We start from the raw sequence: 7,796 nt of genomic DNA on the forward strand, positions 1-7,796 counted from the left end.
TTCAGGAAGAGGGGCAAGTTGGGGCCTCGATATATTGGACCTTTTAGGGTGATCGCGAGAGTAGGGAGGGTAGCCTACCGTTTGGAGTTACCTGTGGATTTGGGTCAGATTCACGACACTTTTCACGTGTCGCAGCTGAGAAAGTGTATAGTCGACAAGTCGGAAGTGGTAGCATTAGAGGATATTCAGGTGGATGTGGGCCTGAACTATACTGAGCGACCGGTGGAAATTATAGATCGGAAGATCAAGGTTCTGAGGAACAACGAAGTGCCTCTGGTGCAGATACAGTGGCAGCATAGGAAAGGGTCAGAGCTGACTTGGGAGCCGGAGCGTGAGATGCGTCAGCAGCATCCAGAGTTGTTTGTAGAGTGAGACTTCGAGGGCGAAGTCTGATTCTAGTGGCGGAGAATTGTAACATCCGGATTCCCAGGTATAATATTTTATTCTTTTATTTTGGAGTTTGTAGAAGGACTCGGCGATTCGGTGCTTAGACTCGCCAAGTAGGGTCGCGGATTCTCATTCGGGTTCATGACCAGACTCGGCGGGTCCATGAGTGGACTCGGTGAGTCCACGCTGTTTAATGAACCCTAATTTCCTAGGTTTGGCACCTATTTAAAGGCCCTTAGGGCCGTCATTTGCACCTACCAAACCATAGAGAGAGACCCTAAGATATCTACAACGTTTGTGAGGGAGGAGAGGCCACTTTTGATCATTTTGTTGGTGTGATTGCAAAAAGGAGGTGACCAAGGCAAGAGGTGGTTGAAGGAGGAGCGGATCTTGTGATTTCAGAGTTCAGAGGCATCATCTTGAGGTATTTATTCAGTCCTTCTTCGGTTTTGGTGTTCATTCTTAGAGTTAGGGTTTTCTAACCCCTTTAGAGAATGGATATGTGGAGCAATTGGTCCCTTATCGAGTTTATGCTTTGGATCTAGACTCAAAGGGGTCCAGAGACCTTAACCCATGGAGCTTTATATGTTATTTTGGTATCCATGAACATAGGAGTTGATTTTTGGGGTAAATCACCAAGTAGGATCATCTAGATGTTATATGAGTGTCAAGGTCTGAACTTTACATGATTATCATGCTTGGGAAGGTTAGATCTACGGGTTTAAGGAACAGATCTGACCTCAGGAGGTCAATGGAGTGTTTGCATGGCATAAACTCGCCGAGTCCAAAGATCAGACTCGGCGAGTAGGGTTAGGGTTTCCCCTAAATCACTCAGCGAGTGGACTCACCGAGTCATAGAGGGATTAGAGGACTGGAATTCAAAATGGAACTCGCGGAGTTGATTTTGAGACTCGACGAGTTGATTCGGGGTATCCCCGTGATTCATGCCAGGTGTGACTCGTCGAGCAAGGGGAGGGACTCGACATGCCAAGCGAGACTAGGAGCTAGTGGACATGTGTGGACTAGCCGAGTTGCCCAAGTGCACTCGACGAGTCGGGTCAAAGTTTGACCCTTGACTTTGGTTGACTTCTAGGGTTTGCTCAACAATGAGGGCCTTTGAGCCAAAGAATGGGTAAAATGGTCTTTTACCCTCCTCAGGTACCAGTGATGATCGCGGGAAGGTGCCGACATGATTCATACACACGCATGGGTTTTTATGTATTTTGATCTTGGGAAATATTTTGAGAAACAAACTTATGATACGATGGGATTTTATTGATAAATGTGTTTGGAAAAATGTGTTTAAAAATTAGAAAAATTCGTTTAAACCTTACGGCATTACAGTTTAGGTTCCAACACCCATGGTTCCGCAGGAAGTCAAGATCGAGCCGCAATAGATCGTTGGTATGTATTTCGAATTCAGCTTCTGTTTATGATTTTAATTGCTATGGTACTGCATCGATGTTAGCAAACTCCACTTTAGAATATTATGTTGCCTACTCATGATTTAATTATATGCCATCTGCATACCATGAATGTGAGAGTAGTAGTTCAAACATGCTTCCCTTTAGAGCACGTTCTCAGGATGCAGTCACGGTAGCAAGTGTGAGTAGGGATCGGGAAGCAATTTGTTAGTCTACAAGAGTCGTTTGAGTTTGCTATTGATTAGTTTTGGAGCTCTAGCAGTGGTAGGCGTGGTTGTTAGCAGATTGAACTTTACATGGAGAAAAGGATTGGGAAACCTTTCCAAGTTGGGATCTATAGGGATCTAGTTGAATCGAAGTGGGGGAGTACTATCCCAATAGTCAGGAGATGGGGTAGGAGCGCAACTTGGATGCATTCTCATCCTTGCTTAGAAGGAAAGAAGTCGAGGAAGTTGGGAATTTGCGAAAAATCATGACATTGAGTTCATGTATTCGCTAAAGTAAAGGACTAGTTTGGGAAACTAGGTTGTTGTTTTTCCCTATAGTAACTTGGACGCATTCATGTATTCGTTGTTTCATGTTTTCAGGTGGTAGCCAGTAGTTAGACAATGTGGGAGAGTGTTGTAAGATTACGGGATAGATGTAGCATTCATTAGCAGTTTAGTTAGAGGAGTGTGGATGGGGGCCCGTATCTCCTAGTTACTCGGAGTGTGGGCGAGGCATGTATCTCCTAGTTAGATGGATAGAGATCGAGGAAGTATAGTTTGTTGACTTTCAGGATAGAGTTGGTCATGTATAGCCCTAGAAAGGTGAGACCTATGGTGGAGGCCACTCCGAGATATAGTTTGGTGAGATCCGTGGGCGAGGCTCCTACGATCGTAGCAAGTGCAAGTGGGACACGATAGAGACCATAGTGTCAAGATAAGGGATCGAGGATTCCTGGATTGATAGAGCCAGGGTGGCAATACAGATAGAGCAGTTTTAGATAGCTAGAGTTTCTTCAGAAACCGCTGGGAATGACTGAGGGTTTGAGTTGGGTTTTGTAACCGGTGGGAGTCCGGTAAACCAGAAAAATGACAGATTAGTTGGGATCAGGGTGGTCTCATTTCATCCAGAAAGCGGATAAGAGATAGCGGGATCTTTGGGCAAGGGTAGTGATAAGGGAATTCTTGTATGAAGTATTTTGTATGTCACTCATAGCAGGGTTAAAAAATCTCAGAGTGAAGGGTTTGACTCTGTTGCACAGCTTTCGTTTAAGTCTAACTATTGCAGGCAGGATTCTTTTACTTGAAGGATTATATGATCCAGTTGCGGGGTTGAGTGTTCAACACCAGGATATAGTAAGAGAAAGCATTCAGTTGGTATCAGCGAAGTGACCAGCACTGGCAGTGGCTAGAGAGGTAGATACAACAAAGGGTATGTCCTTCACAGAGAAAGGAAAGGGTGTTCTTTTTGCAAAGTTTCCTTAGGAAGGACAGTAAACGCGTAGGAAAAAGGGGTAGACCCCTCGGATGTTCAGCATAAGTACTTGGGGAGTACCAAAACGATTGTCGATTCGGTATGAATTGTGTTCTCAGGATTATTGGTGATTAGAGTGATCTCGAAGTTCTTATCTTCACGGATTATTTGCAGAGAGACCAGACTAAAGGTCAATGGAAGTGGTCCTTTGAGGATCGAACCCAACAAGTGATGTATGCATCAAGCAGTTATCTTGTGAGCAGATTGCAGGATAGTTCGTCGTAGAGGACTTCGAGGACGAAGTCTAGTTTAAGTGCGGCAGAGTTGTAACACCCCCTTTTTGAAAGTAATTTGGTTGTGGATTTCAGAGGCCAAGCTAGGGGCATTTTGGTTTTTTTGGGTCTCAAAGTTTTTATTCGAGAAGTTTGGGGCTGGGGTGTGTTGCTAGAAGTGTAACGCTTCTCGCGACCTTTTCGTGCATATAAAGTTTGTCTGAAATGGAATTGGAACGAAGGGGTTATAGCACTTTGAATTTATTGTCAATATTCGTCCTTATTGCAGATATATGGCAAGAAAGGACCATGCATGCAAGGTGGCTAGGGAAATAGTACGCCCAACGTAATAGAGCAAAGTGATCGTGGGTGCGGAGAGGCGTACGCCCAACGTACGAGAAGTACACCCAATGTACATTCAGAGTCTCAAAACCCTAACCTTTAGGGTGAGCCACTATATAAAGAACATAACACCTTGGTTATCAACCTCCCTGTCATGTTCATATAGTTCCCACGAAAACCCTTATCCTCTTGGAGCATTCTTGGAGCTTGGAAGGTTTTGTGAGAGCATTTTGGTGTTTTGGGTCCACTCTTCACATAAGCAAAGGTCAAGGCAATGTGTGGGTGCAAGGGAGAAGGTTCAGATCTGGGATTGTTGCTTCACTTCAGACTTTTTTAAGGTATAAAGTGATGAGGTTTATGATTAATATTTTAGATCTCTTTAGGGTGGGTTTATGGACTCTTTATGTCCCAAGAATGGACCTTTATGACTCAAATCATTTTCTAAGTCCAGGGTTGCCACCCTTAGCGTCATAAGAGTCCCATAAGTAGCAAAGTTTCAATCTTTAGGACTCATCTGTGTTTTAGCTTATGTTGCGCGTACATGCAGGTATGCCCGACGAACATAGCATTGGCTATTACGCTTAGCGTATGTGAATGTACGCCCCGCGTACACTGTCAGTTTGGGCATCGTGTTATTGGGCCTCGGATTGGGACATGCTTTGGACTTCGGGCCTTAGTGGGCTAGTATAAGTTAGATGATGTGGGCAAAAATATGTTTGGGCTTATGGTAAGGCCTATTAGAGGTATTTGGTCCGATTTAAAAGATTGGGCCATTAGTGGTCCACTAGTGGGCTTAGGAATCTCCTCTAGTGTTGGGCCTTTTCATTATGGTTTGGGCCTTAGTTATTGACCAAGTTGACTTTTTGGTAGAATGGTGATTCTACCCTATGAACGGTTATCTAATTAGACTAAGGTCACGTTTGATAGTTTTTGTATGTGAAAGTGTTCTCTTGTAAAGTGTTGCCTGGGAAAGTTTTCTGACTAGGAAAGAAACCATGTTGTTCGATTGTACATCTGATTGACTATGTTGAATGATGAAAAAAGTAATAATTCAATAAAAAATAAATTTAAAAAAAAGTTATTTAAAAAACTTAATAATCCAATAAAGAAAGAATGATGGAGGGTTTGGTGTATAATTGTCTTTCCAGCCCATTCAGCCAGAAAGATATGATTTTGGGGCTTTCTGGGAAAGACATATCTTACCAGGAAAGACCCATTCTTTTATGAAAATCAAACAGTCTTTCTGCTCCATTCAGCCAGAAAGATCTGTTTAGACCTGGAAAGATGCGTATCAAATGGGGCCTAAGTGATATTTTAGTATTGATAGCTCGGGGAGCCGAAGGATCAACAGTTCGGGAAGTTCCAGTTAGCAGCCAGAGGAGTTTTTAGTAGGACTTCATCAGTACAAGGTGAGTCTCCTCACTGTTTGTATGGGTCTAAGGAACCAATGCCAACCCATTTTGTTAATGTATAGTAGGAAAAACTGGGGGTTGGCCCTAGGCATTGTCATGGTATATGTTCCGGATTACACTCCGATGTCGGGCGAGGCCCGAGGAATGTTCGTATGCTCGTTATACTTGTTGTCTAGGTGATACTTGTATGTGCCTGGTACGGAGGTGAGTGTGGGCAAGGTCCCGAATCTCTTCACTACCTGAGAATGTACGGGTTTTCGTATCTTATTAGTTGTAGATCAGGGGCGGGGCCTGAGATATGGGAGAAGTGAGTGTGGGCAGGGGCCTGTATCTCAATATCAGCAGCAGTGTGGACAGGGTTCCATGACTCATCAGTAGCAGGTCAGGGGCGAGGCCTTAGGACAGGAATACAGTAAGGTATGTTTTCTTATGTGTTATCATCTTTATATGATTTTATGTGTATAACAGGCAAGACCCAGAAGTAGGCCGGGCCTAAGAGAAAGAGATATGTATACCGATCGGGGCATGAGGCCGGGCGGGGCCTAATGCCGGAGCAAGTCCGATGTCGGGCAAGTCCCGATGCAGCGAGCGGGGGGGGGGGGGGGGGGGGGGCAGTATGTGGATATATGTCTGGTATGAGGTAGTATGGGAAACACACTATGCTTCGTGCTTACGGTTTATTTTTCGTTTTAGGTACTATCGGTAGCAAAAGGAAGAGCTCAGGATGATCGCATGGCACACACCAAGGAGTTTTTAGCCTAGGATGTTTACTCTACTAAAATAAATATGTTTGAAATGATACTTGATTTCATATAAAGATTTATGTATGACTTGATCATGGTTGATTAACGATTTTAAAATGAAATTTTTGTTCATGATTTTTGGGATGTTACAACTCACCAAGAGGAATGTATCAGACTGTAGAGCGAACCTTATAACTCTCATTGCTTTAATATTGCTGATCAATTATTCTTTCTCATCCTTAGGAACCTCCGTCATATCAACAAACAACTGGTTGTATTCCTTCTAAGTTTTAATGATTCTTTTGGTTTTAGAGTGAAAAAAAGGACCAAAAGTAATAGCTTCCCATATCATATACCCATTATCTTCTGAGCCAAGAACATAGTCTTCAAAATGAAGAGACCATACATCGTACTCGTGAGGATATAGAATCAAAATTCTTGGAATGGATTGAAAATCGTTGTGCGACATGTTGACTATTTTTTCTGTACCTGTTAAGAATCAGACCCATAAGATCGTATTAGGGTAATATCAAGATCACAGAGTAGCGTCAACAAAGTGATGGCGGCTCCAACAGATTCGATAATAGTGGAAACCCTAATGATTTCTTCAAACATAAGAGATGCATATGATTTACACAGTCTCCTACTCTGATACCAATTGTTAAGACTAAAATCATTATAGATCAAATAGATTCAGAACAAGTATAATATGAACACGAAGTAATGTAAGAACACAATATGAATCAACAAGGTGCCGAATGATTATTAGGCACAACCTCAGAAGAACTCTAATACAAAATTGCTACTATAGAGGTGTGCTAGGGTTACAATCAAAGTAATCAGGTCGATACTAACTATGGTGAATGCATGCACTATATATATACTCTAACCCTAATTAATGACACGACATGGAAAGGCCCAATACCGAATACAAAAGGGCTAATTAAATAAGCCCAATGAAGCAATATAGTATACCCAACACAAAGACATTATGTCGAAAGATAACAAACATGTACATATAATCATGCAGATAGAATCATAGGTAGTCCTACAGAACTACCAGACTAGCATATCAAAACTAACATGCATATTTATCCCATACTCAACATATAAACGATATCATGTTATCAAACTGATAGGCTGAACTTGGTGCCTTCGACCTGAGAGTACAGTGAGAAGAACTCACCTCATGTTGCAAAACATAAAGATGATCCCTGACTGCTAGTTGCCAGATCGCCGAATAGCCAATATCAAGACAACACCTCATCACAGCTGGTCCCATGAATAATCTCTGACTGCAGATTCACTATGATCCATGCACTATCAAATACCACAAAAACAACCCATCCGCATCTAGCCCCCTGGTTCACGCTTTGAGTCCAAACTAGGGTAAAAGACCTTTTTACCCTTCTCAAGCTTGGCACAAAGCTAAGGCCCAAACTAGATGATCAAAGGCCCAAAATCCAAAACAAACATCTAAGAACCAAATATGGCCTAATTTTCTAAATTGGGCCCATTTCCATTCGTGATTCTTCACCCCGGAAAATCCATCAAAAAGAAGCCCAAACCATAAAATCCAGGTGGCCCAACATGGCCCAAGACAACCCGAGTCCAAAACCGATGCCCAAAATGAAAAGGCGCAAATTATCGCGTACATAGGGCATATTCTTGAGGTATGCTCAACGTACACGAAGCTGCATAGAATCCACCATCGGGGGAGTAGATTGAGTACGCGAGGCGTACACCTCCCTATGCCAG

This window comes from Lactuca saligna, chromosome 3 (genome assembly GCF_052625555.1).
Source record: "Lactuca saligna cultivar CGN05327 chromosome 3, ASM5262555v1, whole genome shotgun sequence".
Classification (NCBI taxonomy): Eukaryota; Viridiplantae; Streptophyta; class Magnoliopsida; order Asterales; family Asteraceae; genus Lactuca; species Lactuca saligna.